Source organism: Onychomys torridus, chromosome 6, assembly GCF_903995425.1.
Source record: "Onychomys torridus chromosome 6, mOncTor1.1, whole genome shotgun sequence".
In the NCBI taxonomy this organism is placed as follows: Eukaryota; Metazoa; Chordata; class Mammalia; order Rodentia; family Cricetidae; genus Onychomys; species Onychomys torridus.
The window spans coordinates 89,965,209-89,979,773 of NC_050448.1; the positions used below are offsets into that span (position 1 = coordinate 89,965,209).

Below are 14,565 nucleotides of genomic sequence, written 5' to 3' on the forward strand. Positions count from 1 at the left end.
CCTTCTCTAAAATTGACCACATACTTGGCCACAAAGCAAATCTCAACCGATACAAAACAATTGGAATAACCTCCTCTGTTCTATCAGACCACCATGGTTTAAAGTTAGATTTCAACAACAGAAAAAACTACAGAAATCCTACAATCTCATGGAAACTGAATAATGCTCAACTAAATCACCAAGGGGTTAAGGAAGAAATAAAGAAAGAAATTAAAGACTTCCTAGAGCTCACTGAAAATGAATACACCACATACCCAAACTTATGGGATACTATGAAAGCAGTGCTAAGAGGGAAATTCATAGCACTGAATGCCCACATAAAGAAGCTGGAGAAATCTCACACTAGTGACTTGACAGCACACCTGAAAGCCCTTGAACAGGAAGAAGCAAAGTCTCCCAGGAGGAACAGATGCCAGGAAATTATCAAATTGAGAGCTGAAATCAATAAAATAGAAATAAAAGAACAATACAAAGGATTAATGAAACAAAGAGTTGGTTCTTTGAGAAGATCAACAAGATAGACAGGCCCTTATCCAAACTAACCAAAAGACAAAGAGAGAGCATCCAAATTAACAAAATCAGAAATGAATGGGGGGGACATAAAAACAAAGAGGAAATCCAGAGAATCATCAGGTCATACTTCAAAAAACTCTACACCACAAAACTGGAAAATCTAAAAGAAATGGATAATTTTCTGGATAGGTACCATATACCTAAATTAAAACAAGACCAGATAAACCATTTAAATAATCCAATAACCCCTAAGGAAATAGAATCAGTCATTAAAAGTCTCCCAACCAAAAAAAAAAAAAAGCCCTGGACCTGATGGTTTCACTGCAGAATTCTATTAGATCTTCAAAGAAGACTTAATACCAATACTCTTTAAATTGTTCCTCACAATAGAAGCAGAAGGAATATTACCAAACTCCTTCTATGAGGCTGCAATTACCCTGATTCCTAAACCAAACAAAGATGCAACAAAGAAAGAGAACTACAGACCGATCTCCCTCATGAACACTGATGCAAAAATACTCAATAAAATTCTGGCAAACAGACTCCAAGAACACATCAAAACATTTATCCACCATAATCAAGCATGATTCATCCCAGGGATGCAAGGGTGGTTCAACATACTAAAGTTCGTCAATGTAATACACCATATAAACAAACTCAAAGAAAAAAAAACACATGATTATCTCACCAGATGCAGAAAAAGCATTTGACAAAATCCAACACCCCTTCATGATAAAGGTCTTGGAGCGATCAGAAAGACAGGGAACATACCTAAACATAATAAAGGCAATCTACAGCAAGCCAACAGCCAACATCAGATGGAGAGAAACTCAAAGCAATACCACTAAAATCAGGAACAAGGCAAGGCTGACCCCTCTCCCCCTACTTATTCAAAATAGTACTTGAATTTCTAGCCAGAGCTATAAGACAACATAAGGAGATTAAGAGCATACAAATTGGAAAGGAAGAAATCAAGCTTTCCCTATTTGCAGATGACATGATAGTATACATGAATGACCCCAAAAATTCAACCAAGGAACTGATACAGCAAATAAAAACCTTTAGCAACATAGCAGGATACAAGATCAACTCAAAAAAATCAGTAGCCCTCCTCTATACAATAGAAAATCAGGCTAAGAAGGAAATCAGAGATACATCACCCTTTACAATACCCACAAATGATATAAAATACCTTGGGGTTACTCTAAGCATGTGAAAGATCTATATGACAAGAACTTTAAGTCCCTGAAAAAAGAAATTGAAGAAGGTGTCAGAAAATGGAAAGATCTCCCATGCTCATCGATAGGCAGTATTAACATATTAAAAATGGCGATCTTACCAAAAGCAATCTACAGACTCAACACAATCCCCATCAAATTACCAACACAATTCTTCACAGATCTGGAAAGAATAATACTCAACTTCATATGAAAAAACAAAAAACCCAGGATAGCCAAAAGAATCCTGTACAATAAAACAACCTCTGGAGGCATCACAATCCCTGAGCTTAAGCTCTACTATAGAGCTACTATAATAAAAACAGCTTGGTACTGGCAGAAAAACCAACATGTGGACAAATGGAATCAAATTGAAGACCCTGACATTAACCCGCACACCTATGAACATATAATTTTTGACAAAGAAGCCAAAACTGTACAATGGAAAAAAGAAAGCATCTTCAACAAATGCTGCTGGCATAACTGGATTTCAATGTGTAGAAGGTTGCAAATAGATCCATATCTGTCACCATGCACAAAACTTAAGTCTAAGTGGATCAAAGACCTCAACATAAATCCAGTTACTCTGAACCTGATAGTAGAGAAAGTAGCAAGTATTCTTGAACGCACCAGAGATCACTTTCTAAATATGACACCAGTAGCACAGACACTGAGAGAAACAATCAATCAATGGGACCTGTTGAAACTGAGAAGCTTTTGAAGAGCAAAGGACACAGTCAACAAGACAAAGTGACAGCCTATAGAATGGGGAAAGTTCTTCACCAACCCCACATCTGACAGAGGGCTGATATCCAGAATATACAAAGAACTCAAGAAATTAGACATCAAAATGCCCAACAGTCCAATTAAGAAATGGGATATAGAACTAAACAGAGAATTCTCAACAGAGAAAGTTCAAATGGCTGAAAGACATTTAAGGAATTGCTCAATGTCCCTAATTATCCAGGAAATGCAAAACACAATAACTCTGAGATACCACCTTACAACTGTCAGAATGGCTAAGATCAAAAACACAGAAGACAGCTTATGCTGGAGAGGATGTGGAGCAAGGGGAACTCTCCTCCACTGCTGGTGGGAATGCAAGCTTGTACAGCCACTTTGGAAATCAATATTCCATAGAAATCAATTCCTTAGAAAATTGGGAATCAATCTCCCCCAAGACCCAGCTGTAGCACTCTTGGGCATATACCCATGGGATGCTCAATCATACCACAAGGCCATTTGCTCATCTATGTTCATATCAGCATTTTTTGTAATAGCCAGAACCTGGAAAAAACCTAGATGCCCTTCAACTGAAGAATGAATAAAGAAAATATGGTACATATACACAATGGAGTACTACTCAGCAGAGAAAAACAATGACATCATGAGGTTTGCAGGAATTTGGCTGGATCTAGAAAAAAACCATCCTGAGTAAGTTAACCCAGACTCAGAAGGACAAACATGGTATATACTCACTCATAGGAGGATACTAGATGTAAAACAAAGATGACTAGACTGCTACACAACTCCAAGGAGGCTACCTAGAAAACAGGACCCTAGGAAAGACACAGGGATCACCCAATAATAGAGAAATGGATGAGATCTACATGAGCAACATGGAGGACAGTGGGAGTAATGAAGGGCAAGGTTTGAGGGAAAGAAAGGTTAGGGGAGCAGGAGATCCCAGCTAGATCAAGAACAGAAAGGGAGAACAAGGAATAACAGACCATGATAAATGAAGACCACATGAGAACAGGAATAGGCAGAGTGCTCGAGAGGTCCCCAGAAATCCACAATGATACATCCTCTGTAGACTACTGGCAATGGTCGAGAGAAAGCCTGATCTGACCTAGTCTGGTGATCAGATGGCCAAACACCCTAACAGTTGTGCTGGAAATCTCATCCAATAACTGATAGAAATGGATGCAAAGATCCTCAGCCAGGCCCCAGGTGGAGCTCCAGGAGTCCAATTGTGGAAAAAGAGGAGGGACTGTAAGAGTGTGAATTGTTGAGACCAAGATTGGAAAAAGGACAGGGACAAATAGCCAAATGAATGGAAGCACATGAATTATGAACCAAAGGCTGTGGAGCCCCCAGCTGGATCAGGCCTTCTGGATAAGTGAGACAATTGAATAGCTTGAACTGTTTGGGAGGCATCCAGGCTGTGGAACTGGGACCTGTCCTTAATGCATGAGCTGGCTGTTTGGAACCTTAGGCTTACACAGGGACACTTTGCTCAGCCTGTTAGGAGGGGACAGGACCTGCCTGTACTGAATCCACCAGGTTTAAATGAATCCCCAGGGGAGTCTTGGCCCTGGAGGAGATGGGATGGGGGAAAGTAGGGGTGGGTGCGGGAGGGGGGAGGACAGGGGAACCCATGGCTGATGTGTAAATTAAAACACAAATATAATAATAATAAAAAGAAAGAAAGAAAAAAAAGAACTGATGTTCTTGTTTCATTTCTTTTATCATGGTGAAGTATTCTGACCAAAAAAAAAAAAAAAAAACCTCAAAGAGTGAAAGTTCATTCAACTTACAATGTCAGTTTATAGCCAGTCATTATAGGAAGGCAAAACAGGGAGTAAAACACTAGTAACACCACATCCACAATCAAGAGCAGAGGATTTAAATGTATGTAGACCTGCTTGCTTAATTACATGCTTGATCACAGAAAGTTTTATTTTCTCTTATACCATGTGGACACCCTATCTAGGAAATGGTGTCACCTGTAATTGGCTGGACCTTCTTATGTCAACTAACAAAACCCCACCATAGACCTCGCCAGATGGTAACTTGCTCTGTATAATTCCTAATTAAGACTCTTCTGAGATCATTCTAGGTTGTATCAACTTGAGAATTAAAGTCAGCCAGTATCTACCAGAGAACAAATTTATAAACCCATTCAACCACAATCACAATAAGAATTTAGACAAGTTCCATTATCTCAAGATGATTCTTGAGTCCTTTCATACCCATTTTCCAATCAGTCATTCAGATTCTAAAAAGCAACTAGTCTACACTACAGACTTTAGACAGTTCTGTTCAAGAATTCAGATAAATGGAAACACATATTCTAGTGTATTTTATTTTTAAATACAAGCAATTATAAAAGTAACTCTATGGTTAATCTGATCAAATAACTATTGTTTTTTGGCTTTGGTATAGAAAGGTACTCTCTACACTACCAAAAGAGAAATACAAATAACACAACCACAAACTGTTTATCTACAATTCTGTCCTGAATGTAAGATATGGTAGGGTAATGGTGCCACAAAGCTTGTTGAAGTAGCCAACCTGATTTGACTAGAGGTCTGCTTCATGAGATGTAATACATACTCAACATTGCTTAGATGTCCAAGAGTTAGAGACTAGATAGCTCATGCAGAGACCTATGGTAAAACCAAATTCTACCATTCTAAAAGACAAATAAACAAATAAATGATTCTGTTGTGCTTATAGATCAGTGCCCTGCCCTGCCTTCACTATAGAAGCTTCCTCCTGCAGTAGATGGAAATAAATACAAACACCCATGGCCACATTTTATGCAGAGGACTTGGAATATAAAGTCCTAAGGGGGAAGTTTCCATCAAATCCTTCCCCTCAGAGCTCAGGGAACTCTGTGGAAGAGGAGACAGAAAGAGTGTAAGAGCCAGGGGACATCGAAGACACCAGGCCTTGCTTTCAAGGCCCTATAAATCAACGTTATGAAACATCGTAAGAAATCATAGAGATTGAGGCAGCATAGGTAGGGTCTGCACAGGTCTGTGCCATGTCCTTTTCATGTATATTATGGCTTCTGATTTAGTGTTTTTATGGGATTCCCAAGTATGTGAATGAGGAGGTATTCTATTTCTTGTACTTTCTCTTGGGCTCTTTTCATTCTGTTAATTTTGTCTAATACTGATGTCTTAGTTTTCATTTTATTATTTTTATTAAATTACTATCCCTTAGAAAACTGCTTGTTTTCTAGTTAGAGTCAGAAGGGAGAGAAGGTAAAAAGAATTGGGGGCAATAGAGAGAGGGAAACCATAATCAGAATATATAATGGGTTAGAAAATCTATTTTCAATAAAAAGAAACAATATCACTTCAAGAGGGCTCCATTTTCCACCAGCTGGGATGAGTTAAGGATTGTCAGGGTCTAGTTCATCCAAATGTTTTCTCACATATGTGACAGCTGGTGCTGAATTATGGTTGAAATTCAACTTGATTCTTAAGGAGACAAGAATATATATTGAAGGCCTTTTAAAGAAATAGCCATGGACATGTTTATGGTTTGGCTTTTCTCAGCATATATTTCAGAGATTCTTTTATTTCCCTGTGTATAAGTAGTTTGGTTTTCCTGGTATTCTCTTGGGTAAATATATTATCTTCTATTTTTTCTTTCCATCCTCTGCATTTTAGATTGTTTTCAGTTTTTATTTTAGTATGAATCTAGATGCCATATCACTTACAAAAAGATACCATGTGAATAATATTTTTAATTTTCTGGGGTACTGCAGTAAATGTGATAGTAAATTTCTTCTGAATTATTATACAGCAAATATTTTCTTAGCCTTGTACTGAACTGTCAAATTGTTTTGCCCAAGGGTTGTACACTTTACATCCCTATCAAAAATGTAGGACAGCTGCAGCTGTAGCTCACAGGAAGGACTCTTGGTGTGCTGGATGCATAACAGTGTCTGGTTGCAGTTTTCATTTGCAGTTCTATGAAAATTCCTCTGTTCATTGACCATCTGCCTTTTCCAAGTGTCTGTTCAAGTATTTTGCATAATTTTAATGAGTCATTTTAAGCATATTTTAAGATTTTTGGCGCAAAATATTTTTATAACACATAATGAAACAAAAACATGGAACATACTTTATCTCAGGCTATTTGGCAGTTAGTGGTACCTTGATGGTTTAAAAGATATTAATTATTCAGATTCAAATTCATCATAAAAAATGTTATGCCTCACCCAGATCCAAGAAATATTTGTTTAAACTAATGGGGTAGAATTTTTCTTTTATTGTCCTCTAGAAGACATCTCTTTTAAAATAAATTTTGCCTGTAGTATTAAGTAGTTTTGTGGTTCATTTTCCCCTTATGGACATCAAGGTTTCCATCATTTATTAAATGAAAGGCCATCATCTCACATTAAACTTCCATAATATTTCAAAACCATGTACATTTACAACATATTTGGATATTCCAGTATATTTTATGAATTTGTGTGTTAGTTTCATATATAGTCTTAAACAGGTGCCATATTCTATATAATTAAAACAGCCTGAATTATCTTTTGAAAAGGTGTTAAAATTGTTCTGTCTGTTCTGTATTTTTCCCATTTTCATATGAGTCTAAAATCAACTTCTCATTTTATTTGGATTGTATTGAATATTTAAATCAATTTATGGAGAGAAAGAAGCAAATTCATGACTGAGGAGTAATTAATTGTTAATTTCCAAAAACTAGAGTTTTCAATTTGATTCTGGTATTCATAATATTATTAGAAAATATACTAAATAGTACAAAATGTTTCAAATTATTGACAGTTGTTTTCTGTCTCATCTTTGTGGATTTTGCATGTGTGCTTGAGAAGAATGAATAATGTATATGACCTGTATGGACAGGTACTTCCAAGTCAACAACCAATACTTTTCTAAACCAACATAATTTCTAATTATGTTCTAAATATTTTACTTTCTTTTCACTGATGAGTGTGAATTTCACCATTCATCAAGCTTCTCTTTGCAATAGATGGAGACCATTTCAGAAAATCATAAACAATCAAAACACAGAGTTAGGGAAGCCCAGTTCTATCTCATATATCTACAATACAACTCCAGCACTTGAATCTTGGGCTCACTGTGGAATATGAGATGGAGACTGTAAAATCCACAGTAAAGGGAAGTTTGCTATGAGATTGTGTTTCCTAAGAATGTCAGAGAAGCTATACTCATGAAGTCTCACCAACATTACTGCCTGAACATAGACAAAACAAGAAGACACCAATAGACATAAGTATATTGTTTCAGAGGTGATTAGATGTCTTATACATGAACAACCTGGATGTGAGTGGGGGTAATGAAGGGCAAGGCTCGAGGGAAAGAGAGCTTAGGGGAGCAGGAGATCCCAGCTGCATCAAGAACAGAAAGGGAGAACAAGGAATAACAGACCATGATAAATGAAGACCACATGAGAACAGGAAGAAGCAAAATGCTAGAGAGGCCCCCAGAAATCCACAATGATACCTCCACTGTGGACTCTGGCAATGGTCGAGAGAAAGCCCAAACTGACATAGTCTGGTGATCGGATGGCCAAACACCCTAACTGTCATGCTAGAACTCTCATCCAATAACTGATGAAAGTGGATACAGAGATCTTCAACCAGGCTCCAGATGGAGCTCCAGGAGTCCAATTGGCAAGAAAGAGAAGGGATTGTATTAGCAAGAATTGTTGAGACCAAGACTGGAAAAAGCACAGGGACAAATAGCCAAACTAATGGAAACACGAGTTTGTCTTCACTGTCTGAGTACTTTAGAACAATTTTCAAGACATAAATTTTATTGACCCTCAGTCATATTGAGCAGTTTATAAGGCCACTCTGTTTTGAGTTGGATTCTCAAGAATATTTTTGGACTCAAAGTTGGAGAGCATTTGGGACAGGGAACAGTTGACTGTGAGTCCCAGAGACTCTCCTGACATTCATTATAGTAGCTAAATAAATAAAAATGTGGGAATATATAAATTATTATTTTTTATTCATAGTCATTTACAGCTAAAATAACATGAAGACTCACAGAGTATCAGTTGTAGCATGGCTCTCTCTGAAAAAGGGGTAAGGGAGAATAGATATGCCAAATGCTCAGGGGATGATAACTATCAGTTGAATAAGCTCTTTTTCCCACATCTTTACACTATTTTGTACAGAATGTACATAAGGCAAAAGGCAACTTCAGAAACTTAGGCATCTTTGTTTTCTACTACACTTAATAACACCATATTACTAGGTCAGCAGGTAAAATTTTGCTTCTCTAGAAGCACCCCATTACTTCACTCCAAACTCATACACAGGTAAAGTGTTCTGCAATAAAATAATTTTGAAGAGAAATATCAAGTATCTTTTTCAATTTATATGCCATTATAGGATGCATGGAATGTATTGACTCAGGTCTCATTTTCCAAGTAGTTAATATTCTAAAAGTCACTATAAACTCAAGGCTGGTAAGCACTGATATTTGCTCCTTTATTCATTATTCTACTGGTGTATTTTGCTTCTCCTTTGTATTGACAGATAAGAAGTACTGAGAATGTTTTTCCTCCTCACTGAACAATCTGAAATATTTTCTTAAAATTGTAAGAGAAATTTAAAAATTTCAGAATTCACTCCATTTAAACAAAAATTAGAACAAATATAGTATATAATATTTTTTAATATTCTTGATAAGCTGCATAGCATATTGCATCTTTTGAAACTTGTTAGGAGTGAAACAAATAAGATCCGGCAATCTACAAATATCACTTGCCTATGACACAATGATAAGACAATAGATATTGATGTCTTGAATATATATCTTGTTACATATTAATAACAGGATTCAATACTGCTAAGATTAAAAGATCAACAGTCTACCAAGGTACTGTTGGTTGAAAGGTGCTAATAAAAAAAAATCCTGAGGTAGGTTTCTTCACAAAAATAGAAATTATTACTATGGGAACTTTTCCTTTTACTCCCAAAAGATAATCAATATGTAAAAACAGGACAGGTATTACAGTTGTACATTAGAAAAAATGATCCAGAAATTTCAAGCAAGAATTTGGTTGATGACCATAAAGAAAAGAAAAGAAACAAAGCTGTATAAGGAAAGGATCAGATTTGAAAGAGAGAAGAGGAAAGAAATGAAGTGAAACACATTAGCTTACAGTGAACTACCCAATAAAATACAGCTGGATACTGAAAAAATCTAGAATTCTTTAGTATTGGTATTGATGGTGGTGTAAATTCAAGTACTAGAGTATTTATTTCAATAAAAGTTTTTTTTTTAACATGTGGTGAGAATATGTGTTATGTATTTATACTTTACTGATCATTTAATCAATACCAATTTTAAAAGTGAATATGAAGCACTCTATACCCTTTTGCTATTGATCTTCAGCCACACAAGAAAATTAAAAAAGACCTGATGGGACACTAAAAAACACTGAACAGAAGACAACAAATGATGAGAATGTGTAGCAAGGGGAACTCTTAAAAACCATAGGTGAAAATGTAAATTAGTGTAGCCATAACAATATGGAAATTTCTTCGTAACTGAAAATAGAACTAATATGTATGACTGTGTCACTAATAGGTGTACTTAAGGGTAATAAAATCAATATCACAAGGAGACTGGTGTTCCCATGGTTACTGGGGCAGCACTATTCATATTAAGCAATGGAGTAGAATCAATGAGGGTACTCATCTAGGAATGCATGGATAGAGATTTGTTTACACAGTATATATTGTTTATTGATAAATAAAAATGAAATCCTGTCATGTGAGGCAAGTTGCATAGACACTGGTGGACACTCTTAATAGAAATAAGATGATCATACAGACATGTGGTACATTTTGTAATATCTATGTAGATGTTACAGACTTAAATTTAAAAAAAAATGAGAGTAGATGTAGCTAGAATTTTCTCTAGTCCTGCCCAGCCTCATGGACCCCACAACTGCTTATAAAATAATTACTCAGAAGCTCATATTAATTAAACTGCTCGACTATTAGCTCAGACCTACTATTGTCTAGCTCTTACCCTTAAAGTCAGCCCATTTTTGTTAATCTATAAATCACCACATGTTCTGTGGCTTTACCTGTTGCCTTTACATGTTGCTTCCTGATGGCAGGCTGGTGTCTCCTGACTCGGTCTTCTACTTTCCAGAATTCTCTTCCCTTTTTGTCCCACCTATCCTATATTTCTCGCCTGGCTACTGGCCAATCAGCATTTTATTTATCAGTCCACAAGAGCAACACATTCAATATGCAGAGCGATATCCACAGCAAGTAGACAAGATTTTATTGAGGGCACAACAGTGGCACACACATGTTGATATACCCAATAGATCCCTAATTGGGCTTAAGACTTAAGCCTTGCTCTACAAGAGAGAAATCATGCATGGTACTGGAAACCTAGCCAAGAACCTAGGGCTAATGAAGTCATGAATCTTGTAGGACATTCACAGCCATTTTATGAAACCACCATTATCTCTAAGCAGAGTCTAAATATTTGTTGTTATACTGACAGATGAGTAGAACACTCACTCCACATCAAGGAAACATCTCTTTGAAGCAGCAAAAGACCATTACAGAAAATCACAATTAATCAAAATGCAGAGAACAAGTTACTGTGTGGTACTCATCCTCAACAAGTCCAACGCAACTATTGTACCTAGGTTTAAGAATCACAGAAGAAGAGTCATAAATATTGAAAGACCCAGATATGACAGAGGAATTGCTGTGGGATTCTGTCTTCTGGAAATGCTATAAAAGCTATACCATAATGTTAGAGTACTCTACACTTATGGTTGCAGTCTACCACATCTACACACCTCTCTGGGCTTGTCACAAAATGGAGGACTACCCTTTCCAGCAGGGCTCCATCTTTGTCTATGTTAGGATTTTTTTTTTTCCCTGTGAAGCAACACCATGACCATGGCAACTCTTATAAAGAAAACATTTAATTGGGGTGGTTTGCTTACAGTTTCAGAGGCTCAGTCCATTATTATTATGAAGGGGGGCATGGTGGCCTGCAGACAGGCAGGTGTGTTGCTAGAGCTGAGAGTGCTCATTCTTACAGGCAACAGGAAATTGACTGAGTGTCAAACTGAGGAAAGCTTGAGCAGAAGAGACAACAAAGCCTGGTCCCAGAGTGATACACTTCCTCTATCAAGGCCACACTTCCTAATAGTGCTACTCCTTTTGGGGGCCATTTTCTTTCAAGTCACCACACTCCCTACCTGGACAGTGTCTCTAGGCTCAGAAGCCTGACATTATCTGGAAGCCATCCCCAAGCCTGGATGCCTGAGCTATCTCAAGCACGACCTTTGAGACAGATCCCAGAAGATGCCCTCTCTCTGCTGCCCATATAATAATTAGGTTTTTGTGTTGCAGGTGTATGGCAGGACCATGTTGCCAAAGCCAAATCAGGTAATGCCCCAGGAGTTGTTCCTATCCTATGTATTTCCCCACACTCTGGAGTAAAACTGAGCTGTAACCCTGAAACTGTATCTTGGAAAACTTCTTCTACTGTACCTACAGCCATCTGAACCCTGCTAACTGCCTCTGCTCTCCCTCCCTTGTGTACCAGTGGCCAACAATCCTTGAGGAAGAAGGAGACCCACACCATGCATCCTCATCAACATGCCAACCAAAACAAGACCTGAACAAAGATGACATGAACAGACATGCTAATATAGAACAGGGTAAAATCTGATGGGACCTCCACACCAGATAAAGAACTGCAAGCAACAAAGGATGCTCAGATTGGGAGAAATAGTCTTCCCTAGGGAAGAACCCTACAGTTTTTATCCAATATCAAATGGCCATCCCTGAAATAATATATATATAACATTTTAAGGACTGAACAGATTGTCTGCTTCTATTTAAACATTCTTGTTATTTATTCTTTGTGTCTTTCACACCATGCATCTCAATCCCACTAATTTCCATGTTCCTTTATATCCTCCTTCTGCCCTTGTAATCCCCACACAAAATAAAATAAAAGAAAATTTAAAAGGAAAACGAAAAATCAATCTCATCCTGGAAGCTGTAGTGTGACACAGTGAGCCATGCAGTAAACCCTTTTATCCACATAATTTTACTTGCAAATGTTCATTTCAAAGAGTCATTGGTCTGGTTGGAGACCTCTGGTTTCTGTTACACAATTGATGTTGGGCCCTCACTGGGACTCCTCTTAGAAACTCTGTTTTTGCCCTGTGTTGTGGAGATCCTGGAGCTTTAGGTCTGCCGAACCAGCCCCTTGATGTGCTCCACCAGATCATAAATGGAGTGTATTAGGGTAGGCCAAACTCATAACCCTGGATCTTGACCTAGGTAGTTGTCAGGTTGGCCAGCATGTCAGCTCTCCCTGTCCTCACCACCAGGGTGAGCTCTCCAGCATTGCCCTGGCTTAGTTCATCTCTTGCAGTTATCAGCAATGGGAGAGGCCAATTCTGCTTTCATGCCCTTGGTGTGGGCTCTTGTACACCTACACCATAGGAACCACCTCTACTTTGTAGCTTGTGTGAGATGCACGGGTCACTCTCCCAGGGTACTACAGCTAATGAGAGGCAGGAACAGCTACCCCACTCTTATGACCACAGGTGGTGAAGGGTGAGCAGAGAAATCTTTTCCTCACCACTGTCCCATTCTCATGCCCTCAGGCCCAGCTCGCTGTTGCCCCGGTGAACAGGGTCAACTCTATTGTGCTGCCCAGGTGAGTTGTAGGACCCTCTCTCCTGAGTGCTTCAGCAGGGAAGGGCCCGGACCAGTTCTCCCAGTGTTTTAACCAGAGAGGTGTGAGGGTCAACTCTGCAGAGCCCTATCTTCTCGGCCTGGGGTGGTATCAGGAGCCATGGACATCAACATAGACCATGGATGCATCAGAGCCATGAACTTATACATGGACCAGGCAAGCAGTTCAGGCCCAGACATCACCATGGCAATCAAGCCACCCATGTCAGCCCACTCCTCACTGCTTTTACCCCTTCATATATGCCTCTCTCTACATGAACCATTCTATCTCTGTCTCTTTTTCCTATACCACACTATACATTTGTTCACCATAGTAGTGCCAATCTGCCTGGCACCACGTGTGGACCTCTTTGTCCCACTCAGTCCATCATGGCTTTGGGCAGGACCCTGCTTCCTCCTTGGAACCTGGGGCAGTCTGCCATAAGCCTGCATGAGGGTCTTCTTGTTCCATGAAGTCCATCATGGTACTGGCAGGACTTGCTTCCAAGAATCATAATGGTGCCTGCCTGGCGCCAGAGGTGCAGGGTGGTCTCCCAGATGAAATTCTTCCTGCTATTACAACACATGGAGAGACCTATGTAATTAAATTATTAAACAACTAAATATGGAATCTATATATTTGAGGAAAGGCAATGTAGGGTACATGGAAAGAGTTGGAGGGAGGAAAAGGAAGATAAAATCATGTAATTGTATTTTAATTTCAAAAAATAAAAGTACAACAAATAAATACAGTAAATTCTATGTGTAAAATAAATATGAGTAGGATATTGTCTATAGATAGAAAGTGGGGAAATGACCCAAAATACCCATGCATAGGAAGATTAAACTCTGATGTTTTATAGGATTGTCAGGTGTACGATGACCCACAGAAGCTTATTACTGATGTTACAGAGAACTAGAAGGGGACCTCAGTCCTCAACACAGAGGACTGAAGCATGCTTAAGGAGAAGGAAATTGTCTTCACTTTGTTGATATATATGATACATACACACACACACACACACACACACACACACACACACATACATAAAACATCAAATTATGATATTACCATATAATTAAATTTGACTGCAGTGTGTTAAACGAAACATCACCAGGGTACAAAAATACTTTCAAAAGAATGTTAATCACCAATGAAACTGGAAACAGAGAAATATATACAAGTCTTCATTAATGTAAACTCATTTTTGTCTGAGTTGTGAAAAAAAATCTTTTTTTGTTTATGAAAATAGCATGATTCCTTTTGTATAAGTTTGAAATAATCTTGTTAAAAACAAGGTTCTTAGAATGGCCATTAGAAAGTATATTTTGCTTAAATACTGTATTTGCTACAGC

General features: G+C 38.1%; 1 pseudogene; it reads left to right on the forward strand.

The window, feature by feature from the left end:
- LOC118586242 overlaps positions 1-14,565 on the forward strand; it is a 128,252-nt pseudogene that overhangs the window by 91,410 nt on the left and 22,277 nt on the right.